This window comes from Mustelus asterias, unplaced genomic scaffold (assembly GCF_964213995.1).
Source record: "Mustelus asterias unplaced genomic scaffold, sMusAst1.hap1.1 HAP1_SCAFFOLD_241, whole genome shotgun sequence".
In the NCBI taxonomy this organism is placed as follows: Eukaryota; Metazoa; Chordata; class Chondrichthyes; order Carcharhiniformes; family Triakidae; genus Mustelus; species Mustelus asterias.
In genome coordinates this window covers 391607-404076 of record NW_027590213.1, presented here as the reverse complement: position 1 = coordinate 404076, position 12470 = coordinate 391607, and the positions used below count along the sequence as shown (strand labels likewise).

General features: G+C 48.8%; 1 protein-coding gene across 1 annotated transcript in view; it reads left to right on the top strand.

Moving 5' to 3' along the window:
- LOC144485865 (uncharacterized) overlaps nt 1-12470 on the top strand; it is a 65034-nt gene that overhangs the window by 39896 nt on the left and 12668 nt on the right. The gene's annotated exons all lie outside the window — the stretch shown is intronic.

The following is a 12470-nucleotide window of genomic DNA, read 5'->3' as shown; positions in this document are numbered from 1 at the left end:
TGATCTCCATTTAGAATCATAGAATCCCTCCAGTGCGGAAGGAGGCCATTCAGCCCAATTGAGTCTGTACTGACTCTCCAAAGGTTCATCCCAGCCAGGTCTATTCCACCCGAGCCTCGAACCCCGCATATTTGCCATAGCTAATCTATCTAACCTGCACATCGTTGGACTGTGGGTGGAAACCGGAGCACCTGCAGGGAAAATGTGCAAACTTCACACAAACAGTCACCCAAGGCCAGAATCAAACACGTCTCCCTGGATTTGTGAGGCAGCAGTGCTAACCACTGTAGAAATAAAGGCACTGGAGAAGGGGCAAAAAAAGTCACAAGAATAATCCCAGAACTGAGAGCATTTAACCCTCAGGAAAGGCTGGGGCTGCTGATTGTTACAAAGACATTATCAGTTTAAAAAATGTTTATTTTTGATCTGTTACATTGTTCCAATTTGGCTGTACACTGCCCAATTCTGGAACCCAAATTGTCCTTTTAAAGGGTTTGAATTTGGCAGAGATATAACCATCAAGCAAAGACTCAGACACCAAATCAGTCAATTGTATCAAAGTTTATTGATTACATGCAACTTTTAGAAACTGATCGGGTCAAGTTTACTCATCAATGAAACTCTACCAACTCCACACTTTCAAGTCAGTGATCGATCCAAGAGAAGTGGACGACAATGTGAAATCCTGGGGCTGACAGAGAAACAGTCACTGCCTCTGAGAAGCACGGACGGCACCTTCCTGGGGTTTCGAATAGCAGGGAACCCTTCACTGAACCATTCCCAGGACTAACTACTCATCTTTTTTTTATTCATTCGTGGGACATGAGCGTCACTGGCTGGCCGGCATTTATTGCCCATCCCTAGTTGCCCTTGAGAAGGTGGTGGTGAGCTGCCTCTTGAATCGCTGCAGTCCATGTGCTGTGGGTTGACCCACAATGCCGCTAGGGAGGGAATACCAGGATTTTGACCCAGTGACGGCGAAGGAACAGCGATATATTTCCAAGTCAGGATGGTGAATGGCTTGGAGGGGAACTTGCAGGTGGTGGTGTTCCCATGTATCTGCTGCCTTGTCCTTCTAGATGGAAGTGGTCATGGGTTTGGAAGGTGCTGTCTGAGGATCTTTGGTGAATTGCTGCAGTGCAGATAGTACACACTGCTGCTACTGAGTGCGGTGGTGGAGGGAGTGGATGTTTGTAGATGTGGTGTCAATCTATGGGCTGCACGATGGTGCAGTGGTTCACACCGCTGCCTCACAGCGCCAGGGCCTGGGTTCGATTCCCGGCTTGGGTCACTGTCTGTATGGAGTTTGCACATTCTCCCCGTGTCTGCGTGGGTTTCCTCCGGGTGCTCCAGTTTCCTCCCACATTCTGAAAAACGTGCTGGTTAGGTGCATTGACCCAAACAGGCGCCGGACTGTGGCAATTAGGGGAATTTCACAGTAACTTCGTTGCAGTGTTAATGTAAGCCTTACTTGTGACGAATAAATAAACTTTAAAACTTTAAAAGTGGGGAATATTCCATCACACTCCTGACTTGTGCCTTGTAGATGGTGGATAGGCTCTGCGGAGTCAGGAGGTGAGTTACTCTCCACAGTATTCCTCGCCTCTGATCTGCTCTTGCAGCCACTGTGTTAATGTGGTGAGTCCAGTTGAGTTTCTGGTCAATGGTAACCCCAAGGATGTTGACAGTGGGAGATTCAGTGATGGTTACACCATTGAATGTCAAGGAGCGGTGGTTAGATTGGCTCTTGTTGGTGATGGTCATTGCCTGCCATTAAATGTTACTTGCCCCTTGTCAGCCCAAGCCTGAATGTTGTCCAGATCATGTTGAATTTGAACATGGACAGCTTCGGTGTCTGAGGGGTCATGAATAGTGAACATTGTGCAACCATCGGCGAACATCCCCACTTCTAACCTTATGATGGATGAAAGGTCATTGATGATGCAGCTGAAATGGTTGGGCCAAGGACACGACCCTGAGGGACTCATGCAGAGATGTCCTGGAGCTGAGATGACTGACACTCCAAAACCACAACCATCTTCCTATGTACCAGGTATGATTCCACCCAGCGGAATTTGCCTCCTGATACCCATTGATTCCAGTTTGGCTCAGGTTCCTTGATGCTGCACTCGGTCAAATGTGGCCTTGATGTCAAGGGCTTTCACTCTCACCTCACCTCTGGGATTCAGCTCTTTGGTCCATGTTTGAACCAAGGCTGTAATGAGGTCGGGAGCTGACCCTGGTGAAACCCAAACTGGGCGTCACTGAGCAGGTTATTGCTGAGCAGGTGCTGCTTGATAGCACTGTTGATGACCCCTTCCATCACTTTACTGATGATCAAGAGTCGACTGATTGGGCGGTATTTGGCTGGGTTGGATTTGTCCTGCTTTTTGTGTTCAGGGCAATTTTCCACATTGCCGGGTAGATGCCAGTGTTGCAATTGTACTGGAAGAGCTTGGCTATGGAACCGGCAAGTTGTGGAGCACAAGTCTGGAATGTTATCAGGGCCCATTGCCTTAGCAATATCCAGTGCCTCCAACTGTTTCTTGATATCATGTGGAGTGAATCGACTTGGCTGGAGACTGGCATCTGAGATGTTGGGGACCACTGGGACCCGCTCTTCGCTCCAATGCACCATGAATTTAGGCTTGCTATTTTTCACATGTAACTATTCATATCTGCACACTCTCACCCGTATCCCAAAATCATGTCACACATTCTTGACTCTCAGATGTGCTGATGAAAAGATCAGAGTGTCTGTCTTTCTTATCTCCTGCTGTTCTGGTGCTGATATTTCATGTAGTGGCCGGACTTTTAAATGTGGATTTCTTTAAAACAAAGTTCATGGACAAGGATGTAAGTATTTCCAAGAGAAAGTGATCAACTTATTCATCCCATCTACACAACCCAGACTTTCTCAAGAATGTAGGTGGATACCAGATTGATATATTCCATTCAACCACACCCAAGGTGAGTTATTCCAATTTCTTTATTGTCCAGGACAATATATGCACAATATCTTTAAAACAGAAATTAAACATTCCCATTTGATTTCAGGGATTAACATATTCTGTTTGTTCTTTATTGTCAATGTCAGGTTGGGGTTGTTCCCCTTGGAGCAAAGGAGGTTGAGGGGAGATTTGATAGAGGTGGACAAAATTCTGACAGGTTAAATAAGGTGGACAAAGAAAAGCTGTTCTCATTCGCTGATGGGACAAGGATGAGGGGGACAGAGATTTAAGTTTTGGGTCAGAGATGCGGGGGGTGGGGGATGTGAGGAAGAATATTTTGATGCGGCGCATGGTAATGACCTGGAACTCGCTGCCTACGAGGGTGGAGGAAGTGGAGACAATAAACAATTACAAAGGAAATTGGATGGGCATTTGGGAGGTTTCAAACAGAAATGCTGACTAAATATCTCTGAACTTCCTCACACCCAGTCACTCTGTGATCCATGTGAAATCTGAAACCAGGTATTCACAACAAGACTCAAAGAGCATCAGCCCACTGGAGGCAAAGTCATGAGACCGGCCAGTCCAGCAGAAAGAAACCCTCCGACCCTCCCCATTGACCAACTGTGAGAATGAACAAAATGCAGTCCTGGATGTAATTGAGAGCAGAAACAATAACAGCAGAATCCAACCCGTGTGATCACTTGTGAACTCGCTGGTGTGACTGCAGGGTGGATGACTGAGTGAATCCCTTCCCACACTGAGAGCAGGTGAACGGTCTCTCCCCTGTGTGAACTCGCTGGTGTGTCTGCAGGTTGGATAAATCTCTGAATCCCTTCCCACAGTGAGAGCAGGTGAATGGTCTCTCCCCAGTGTGACCTCGCTGGTGTGTCTGCAGACTGGATGAATGACTGAATCCCTTCCCGCACTCAGAACAGATGAAGGGTCTCTCCCCAGTGTGAACACGCTGGTATGACTGCAGGATGGATAACCGAGTGAATCCTTTCCCACACCAAGAGCAGGTGAATGGCCTTTCTCCCGTATGAATGCGTCGATGAGCTTGCAGCTCTGATGGGGCTCTGTATCCCTTCCCGCAGTCCACACATATCCACGGTTTTTCCATGTTTTGAGTCTCCTTGTATCCCTGCAGTTCAGACAACCCGTTGAAGCCGTGAAAACAGGTGTGCGCTTTCTCCCCAGTGTGAATGGATGTCAGGCTGTGTAACTGGTGAAAGCTCTTTCCACAGTCAGTGCACTGGAACACTCTCACTCGGGTGTGTGTGTGTCTCGCTGCTTGTCCATCCACACTAATGTTTAGAATCTTTTGAAGTTGACAGACCGGTCAAACATTTCTCTGATATTCATGTCCCAAGGGATCGAGTGATTTTGTCCAAAATGCACATCACGTCTGAGATTTCTGTCAGTGATTTCTCCTCTTCCAATATCCTGTAAAAACAAGTTAGAAAACATTTCACTGTCAGTACAGGATAGAAATTCAAAACAGACAATTCAAGTTTCTATGGAATGTGCTTTCCTCTCTCATTCACCAAGAGCTGTAAATTCAGGCTGATTGACAGACCCATGCTCACTGCTTCCTGCCCTGGACACAGATCTGAAGAAATAGTTGCTGCTGTTGACCATTCGGCCCATCGAGCCTGCTGAACCATTCAATGAGCTCACTGACCGATTTACCTCTGCCAGATTATTCCCCCATATCTCTTGATATCTTCAATGTCTAGAAATATATCAATCCCCTGCTTGAGCATACTTTATGACTAGGTTTCTGGGGTAGAGAATGCCAAAACTTCACCACATCCTCAAGTGAAGAAATCCCTCCTCATCTTAACTTTCTCTCCGTTTTCCCCATAACTCTTGACTCCCTTGTCCCCTCAATGATATATTCAATGATCTTCAGCCTTCACTGGTCCCCAAGGAAGAGAAACCCAGATAGTACAACACTCTGACGGAAGAGATGACTGGAAATATAGCTAAGGTACTACATTACACAGCAAGAAAAGACATTAACTATATTTTATTACAAGACAATAAATAATATATGGGCGGCACGGTAGCACAGTGGTTAGCACTGCTGCTTCACAGCTCCAGGGACCTGGGTTCGATTCCCGGCTTGGGTCACTGTCTGTGTGGAGTTTGCACATTCTCCTCGTGTCTGCGTGGGTTTCCTCCGGGTGCTCCGGTTTCCTCCCACAGTCCAAAGATGTGTGGGTGAGGTTGATTGGCCATGCTAAAATTGCCCCTTAGTGTCCTGACATGCATAGGTTAGAGGGATTAGTGGGTAAATGTGTCGGGATATGGGGGTAGGGCCTGGGTGGGATTATGGTTGGTGCAGACTCGATGGGCCAAATGGCCTCTTTCTGTACTGTAGGGTTTCTATGATTTCTATGATCTGATATGGACCATTTAATAACAGTAGACATATCTCTGTCCTATATTAATTTACTGTCTCCTTAAATGTCAGCCATCGCCTGGGGAAATCAGCCCTTTAATTGTGAACATTAGAAAAGAGACCATCCTTTTAGACAAACAAATAAATGTGTCAAGCTGAGGAAGCAAAGGATGTCAATGTCTTTAAGAGAGAGAGAAACCTGGGCCAACCTTTCCAGGATCTGCAGCCTCCCTGGATTCACTTCCTTTCCCTTCAGTTGCTGCAAGTCCCCAATTTCCCCCAGAATGAGAAAAGAAATGGAAAGGGGGAGAAAAGAAAATGTTTCACTCACAGATGTTGGTATCTTTTCATTTATTACAAATACGTTAATACAAAACAATTAAAATACACAAAGCACAAATGTGAAAAATACATTACCAATAGCTAACGCCATCCATTTATCAGTCACTACCTTCTATTTAGGAAGGGTTCACTAACGGTCATAGTTTTCCAGGGCATTGCCCTCTCAATACACCTCCATTTACAAATCATAATCTACAAAGTGACAAACATTAGTCCAACACAACAAGAATAAACATTGCAGCATATCCGCCGCCCTCCAGGGCACCGCCTCCTGGGTTTTTCCCCTGCTGGGGGATGCAACCTTCCAGAGGTACTCAGGTCCGGGGATTCCACCTAATGGATGTTTGGCTGGAGGGGGGAAATGGGAACCCACCCCGGACCTACTCAATCCGGAATCCCTTCCGGAGTTTCAGCCGGGGCGGTGGGAAAGGTTCTCCGGGATACTCAATTCGGCCTGCCGTCCCGATTTTCTCCCACAGAATAAGATCCCTCCGGTGTTACTGTGTCCGGGGCTTCACCACCCAGAACTTTCCCCAACCGGATGTCACACCCCCCCCGGGGGTTACTCTATCCAGGGGGGGATGCCCCCCAGGCCACAAATCCGGCAAAGAATTTCTGTTGGTTAGTACAAATACGATATTACAAAACAATTACAAATGCGCAAAGAACAAATATGAAAAATACATTACCGACGGCGAACGCCATCCATTTATCAATTACTACCTTCCATTTCAGAAGGGTTCATCGTCGATTACAGTTTTCCAGGGCATTGCCCCTAAATACACCTCCATTTACAAATCATAATCTACAAATCTACAAACATTAACACAACACCACAACTGTACACAACAAAAAATAAACACTGAAGCATAACCACTATCCTCCAGGGCACCGCCCCCTGGGTTTGTCCCCTACCGGGGGATGCAACCCTCCAGAGGTACTAATGTCCGGGGTTACACATTACGGATGTTCGACCGGAGGGGGGAAAAGGGGATACCACTCCGGACCTACTCCGTCCGGCATCCCTTCCGGAGTTTCAGCTGGGGCGGTGGGAAAGGCTCTCCGGGGTACTCATTTTGCGGGGGGGGGGCACTCCCCGACTTTCCCCCGGACTTTCTCCTGGAGAATGGGGTCCCTCTGGTGTTACTATGTCCGGGGCTTCACCACCCAGAACGTTCCCAACCGGATGCTACACCCCCCGGGGGTTAATCTATCCAGGGGGGCGGGGGGGGGAGATGCCCCCCAGGCCACAAATAATGTAAGGAAATAGATGGGGGTGGGGGGGGGGCGGAATAAACCACCAACTAATATAACAGGAGAACCACATATTACGATAAACAATCCATTAACAACCATACAATTGTGAAACATTCCAGAGGCATCGCCTTCCAGAGCTTCGCCCATCAACATTACACCGTCCGAAGTCGACAAAGCTCAACTACAGTCTTCCAAAGTCCACCACTCCGGGCCAGATCTTCCAAAATCACACCCACTGGGGCTGCACCGTCTGGGGTCACACCTTCCGCGGCTGAACCTTCCGAAACCCTCGTTCCCAAATTGCTCCTCCCTGGCTAGGGTCTTCCGAGATTGCATCTACCTGGGCCACGCCATTCAAGGCACAGGAATCCCAGCGAGAGCAACATTCAACAAGCCCCAGCCGAAACAAAAAGTTCTTACACAAGTCACGAACCCAAGCACTTGAAACAGAAACTTCACGCCGACCAAGGCGTTCCTCCCAGCGGCCACATTTCCAAAAGCTCACCGCAAGGCGCGCATTAAGCCCGCCTTGAACTCCTTATCCTCTGCCCGCCCCCTGCCTGGAGCACACTATACTGGCCAACACGCAAAGCGAACGGCCAATATGGTGGACTGGCTGGACAATCCAATCTTTCCCACTCACAGATGTTGGTTTCTTTTTATTTATCACAAATACGTTAATACAAAGCAATTACAAATACACAAAAAATACATTACCAATGGCTAACGCCATCCATTTATCAGTTACTATCTTCTATTTCGGAAGGGTTCACTAACGGTCATAGTTTTCCAGGGCATTGCCCTCTCAATACACCTCCAATTACAAATCATAATCTACAAAGTGACAAACATTAGTACAACACAACAAGAATAAACATTGCAGCATATCCGCCGCCCTCCAGGGCACCGCCTCCCGGGTTTTTCCCCTGCCGGGGGATGCAACTCTCCAGAGGTACTCAGGTCCGGGGGTTCCACCTGACGGATGTTCGACTGGAGGCGGGGGGACAGGAAAACCACCCCGAACCTACTCAATCCGGACTGCCTTCCGGATTTTCGGCTGGGGCGGTGGGAAAAGCTCTCCGGGATACTCAATTCGGCCTGCCTTCCCAATTTTTCTCCTGGAGAACAAAACCCCCCCGGTGTTACCCCTCTGGGTGCCCCGGACACTTTCCCCAACTGGATGTCACACCCCCCGGGGGTCACTCTATCCAGGAGGGAGGGGGGTGGGGGATACCCCCCAGGCCACAAACAATGCAAAGATTTTCCGTTGGTTAGTACAAACACGATATTACAAAACAATTACAAATGAACAAAGAACAAATCTGAAAAATACATTACCGATGGCTAACACCATCCATTTATCAATTACTACCTTCCATTTCGGAAGGGTTCATCGTCAATTACAGTTTTCCAGGGCATTGCCCTCAAAATACACCTCCATTTACAAATCATAATCTACAAATCTACAAACATTAACACAACACTACAACTGTACACAACAAAAAATAAACACTGAAGCATAAGGGCACCGTCCCCTGGGTTTGTCCACCTGCCGGGGGATGCAACCCTCCAGTGGTACTCATATCCGGGGGTTACACCTTACGGATGTTCAGCCGGAGGGGGGAAATGGGGGAAACCACCCCGCCTACTCAATCCGGAATCCCTTCCGGAATTTCAGCCGTGGCGGTGGGAGAGTCTCTCCAGGGTACTCAGTTCGGGCCTGCCTTCCCAATTTTTCTCCCGGAGAATAAAAATCCCTCTGGTGTTACTATGTCCGGGGCTTCACCACCCAGAACTTTCCCCAAGTGGATGTCACACCCCCCGGGGGTGACTTTATCCAGGGGGGGATGCCCCCCAGGCCACAAATAACGCAAGAAAATAGACGGGGGCCGGAACAAACCACCAACTACCATAACAGGAAAACCACATATTTCAATAACAAACAATCCATGAACAACCATACAATTGTGAAACATTTCGGAGGCCTCGCCTTCCAGAGCTTCGCCCATCAACATTCCACCGTCCGAAGTCGACAACGCTCAACTACAGTCCTCCAAAGTCCACCACTCCGGGCCAGATCTTCCAAAATCACACCCACTGGGGCTGCACCGTCTGGGGTCACACCTTCCGCGGCTGAACCTTCCGAAACCATAGTTCCCAAATGGCTCCTCCCTGGCTTGGGTCTTCCGAGATTGCATCTACCTGGGCCACGCCTTTCAAGGCACAGGAATCCCAGCGAGAGCAGCATTCAACAAGCCCCAGCTGAAACAAAAAGTTCTTGCACAAGTCACGAACCCAAGCATTTGAAACAGAAACTTCACGCCGACCAAGGCGTTCCTCCCAGCGGCCACATTTCCAAAAGCTCACCGCAAGGCGCGCATTAAGCCCGCCTTGAACTCCTTATCCTCTGCCCGCCCCCTGCCTGGAGCACACTATACTGGCCAACACGCAAAGCGAACGGCCAATATGGTGGACTGGCTGGACAATCCAATCTTTCCCACTCACAGATGTTGGTTTCTTTTTGTTTATTACAAATACGTTAATACAAAGCAATTACAAATACACAAAAAATACATTACCAATGGCTAACGCCATCCATTTATCAGTTACTATCTTCTATTTCGGAAGGGTTCACTAACGGTCATAGTTTTCCAGGGCATTGCCCTCTCAATACACCTCCAATTACAAATCATAATCTACAAAGTGACAAACATTAGTACAACACAACAAGAATAAACATTGCAGCATATCCGCCGCCCTCCAGGGCACCGCCTCCCGGGTTTTTCCCCTGCCGGGGGATGCAACCCTCCAGAGGTACTCAGGTCCGGGGGTTCCACCTAACGGATGTTCGACTGGAGGCGGGGGGACAGGAAAACCACCCCGAACCTACTCAATCCGGACTGCCTTCCGGATTTTCGGCTGGGGCGGTGGGAAAAGCTCTCCGGGATACTCAATTCGGCCTGCCTTCCCAATTTTTCTCCCGGAGAACAAAACCCCCCCGGTGTTACCCCTCTGGGTGCCCCGGACACTTTCCCCAACTGGATGTCACACCCCCCGGGGGTCACTCTATCCAGGGGGGGCGGGGGGGATGCCCCCCAGGCCACAAACAATGCAAAGATTTTCCGTTGGTTAGTACAAACACGATATTACAAAACAATTACAAATGAACAAAGAACAAATCTGAAGAATACATTACCGATGGCTAACACCATCCATTTATCAATTACTACCTTCCATTTCGGAAGGGTTCATCATCAATTACAGTTTTCCAGGGCATTGCCCTCAAAATACACCTCCATTTACAAATCATAATCTACAAATCTACAAACATTAACACAACACTACAACTATACACAACAAAAAATAAACACTGAAGCATAAGGGCACCGTCCCCTGGGTTTGTCCACCTGCCGGGGGATGCAACCCTCCAGTGGTACTCATATCCGGGGGTTACACCTTACGGATGTTCAGCCGGAGGGGGGAAATGGGGAAACCACCCCGAACCTACTCAATCCGGAATCCCTTCGGGAATTTCAGCCGGGGCGGTGGGAGAGTCTCTCCAGGGTACTCAGTTCGGGCCTGCCTTCCCAATTTTTCTCCCGGAGAATAAAATCCCTCTGGTGTTACTATATCCGGGGCTTCACCACCCAGAACTTTCCCCAAGTGGATGTCACACCCCCCGGGGGTGACTTTATCCAGGGGGGGATGCCCCCCAGGCCACAAATAACGCAAGAAAATAGACGGGGGCCGGAACAAACCACCAACTATCATAACAGGAAAACCACATATTACAATAACAAACAATCCATGAACAACCATACAATTGTGAAACATTTCGGAGGCATCGCCTTCCAGAGCTTCGCCCATCAACATTCCACCGTCCGAAGTCGACAACGCTCAGATACAGTCCTCCAAAGTCCACCACTCCGGGCCAGATCTTCCAAAATCACACCCATTGGGGCTGCACCGTCTGGGGTCACACCTTCCGCGGCTGAACCTTCCGAAACCATAGTTCCCAAATGGCTCCTCCCTGTCTTGGGTCTTCCGAGATTGCATCTACCTGGGCCACGCCTTTCAAGGCACAGGAATCCCAGCGAGAGCAGCATTCAACAAGCCCCAGCCGAAACAAAAAGTTCTTGCACAAGTCACGAACCCAAGCACTTGAAACAGAAACTTCACGCCGACCAAGGCGTTCCTCCCAGCGGCCACATTTCCAAAAGCTCACCGCAAGGCGCGCATTAAGCCCGCCTTGAACTCCTTATCCTCTGCCCGCCCCCTGCCTGGAGCACACTATACTGGCCAACACGCAAAGCGAACGGCCAATATGGTGGACTGGCTGGACAATCCAATCTTTCCCACTCAGATGTTGGTTTCTTCTTGTTTATTACAAATACGTTAATACAAAACAATTACAAATACACAAAGAACAAATGTGAAAAAATACATTACCGATGGCTAACGCCATCCATTTATCAGTTACTACCTTCCATTTCAGAAGGGTTCATCGTCAATTACAGTTTTCCAGGGCATTGCCCTCAAAATACACCTCCATTTACAAATCATAATCTACAAATCTACAAACATTAACACAACACTACAACTGTACACAACAAAAAATAAACACTGAAGCATAAGGGCACCGTCCCCTGGGTTTGTCCACCTGCCGGGGGATGCAACCCTCCAGTGGTACTCATATCCGGGGGTTACACCTTACGGATGTTCAGCCGGAGGGGGGAAATGGGGAAACCACCCCGAACCTACTCAATCCGGAATCCCTTCCGGAATTTCAGCCGGGGCGGTGGGAGAGTCTCTCCAGGGTACTCAGTTCGGGCCTGCCTTCCCAATTTTTCTCCCGGAGAATAAAAATCCCTCTGGTGTTACTATATCCGGGGCTTCACCACCCAGAACTTTCCCCAAGTGGATGTCACACCCCCCGGGGGTGACTTTATCCAGGGGGGGATGCCCCCCAGGCCACAAATAACGCAAGAAAATAGACGGGGGCCGGAACAAACCACCAACTATCATAACAGGAAAACCACATATTACAATAACAAACAATCCATGAACAACCATACAATTGTGAAACATTTCGGAGGCATCGCCTTCCAGAGCTTCGCCCATCAACATTCCACCGTCCGAAGTCGACAACGCTCAACTACAGTCCTCCAAAGTCCACCACTCCGGGCCAGAACTTCCAAAATCACACCCACTGGGGCTGCACCGTCTGGGGTCACACCTTCCGCGGCTGAACCTTCCGAAACCATAGTTCCCAAATGGCTCCTCCCTGGCTTGGGTCTTCCGAGATTGCATCTACCTGGGCCACGCCTTTCAAGGCACAGGAATCCCAGCGAGAGCAGCATTCAACAAGCCCCAGCCGAAACAAAAAGTTCTTGCACAAGTCACGAACCCAAGCACTTGAAACAGAAACTTCACGCCGACCAAGGCGTTCCTCCCAGCGGCCACATTTCCAAAAGCTCACCGCAAGGCGCGCATTAAGCCCGCCTTGAACTCCT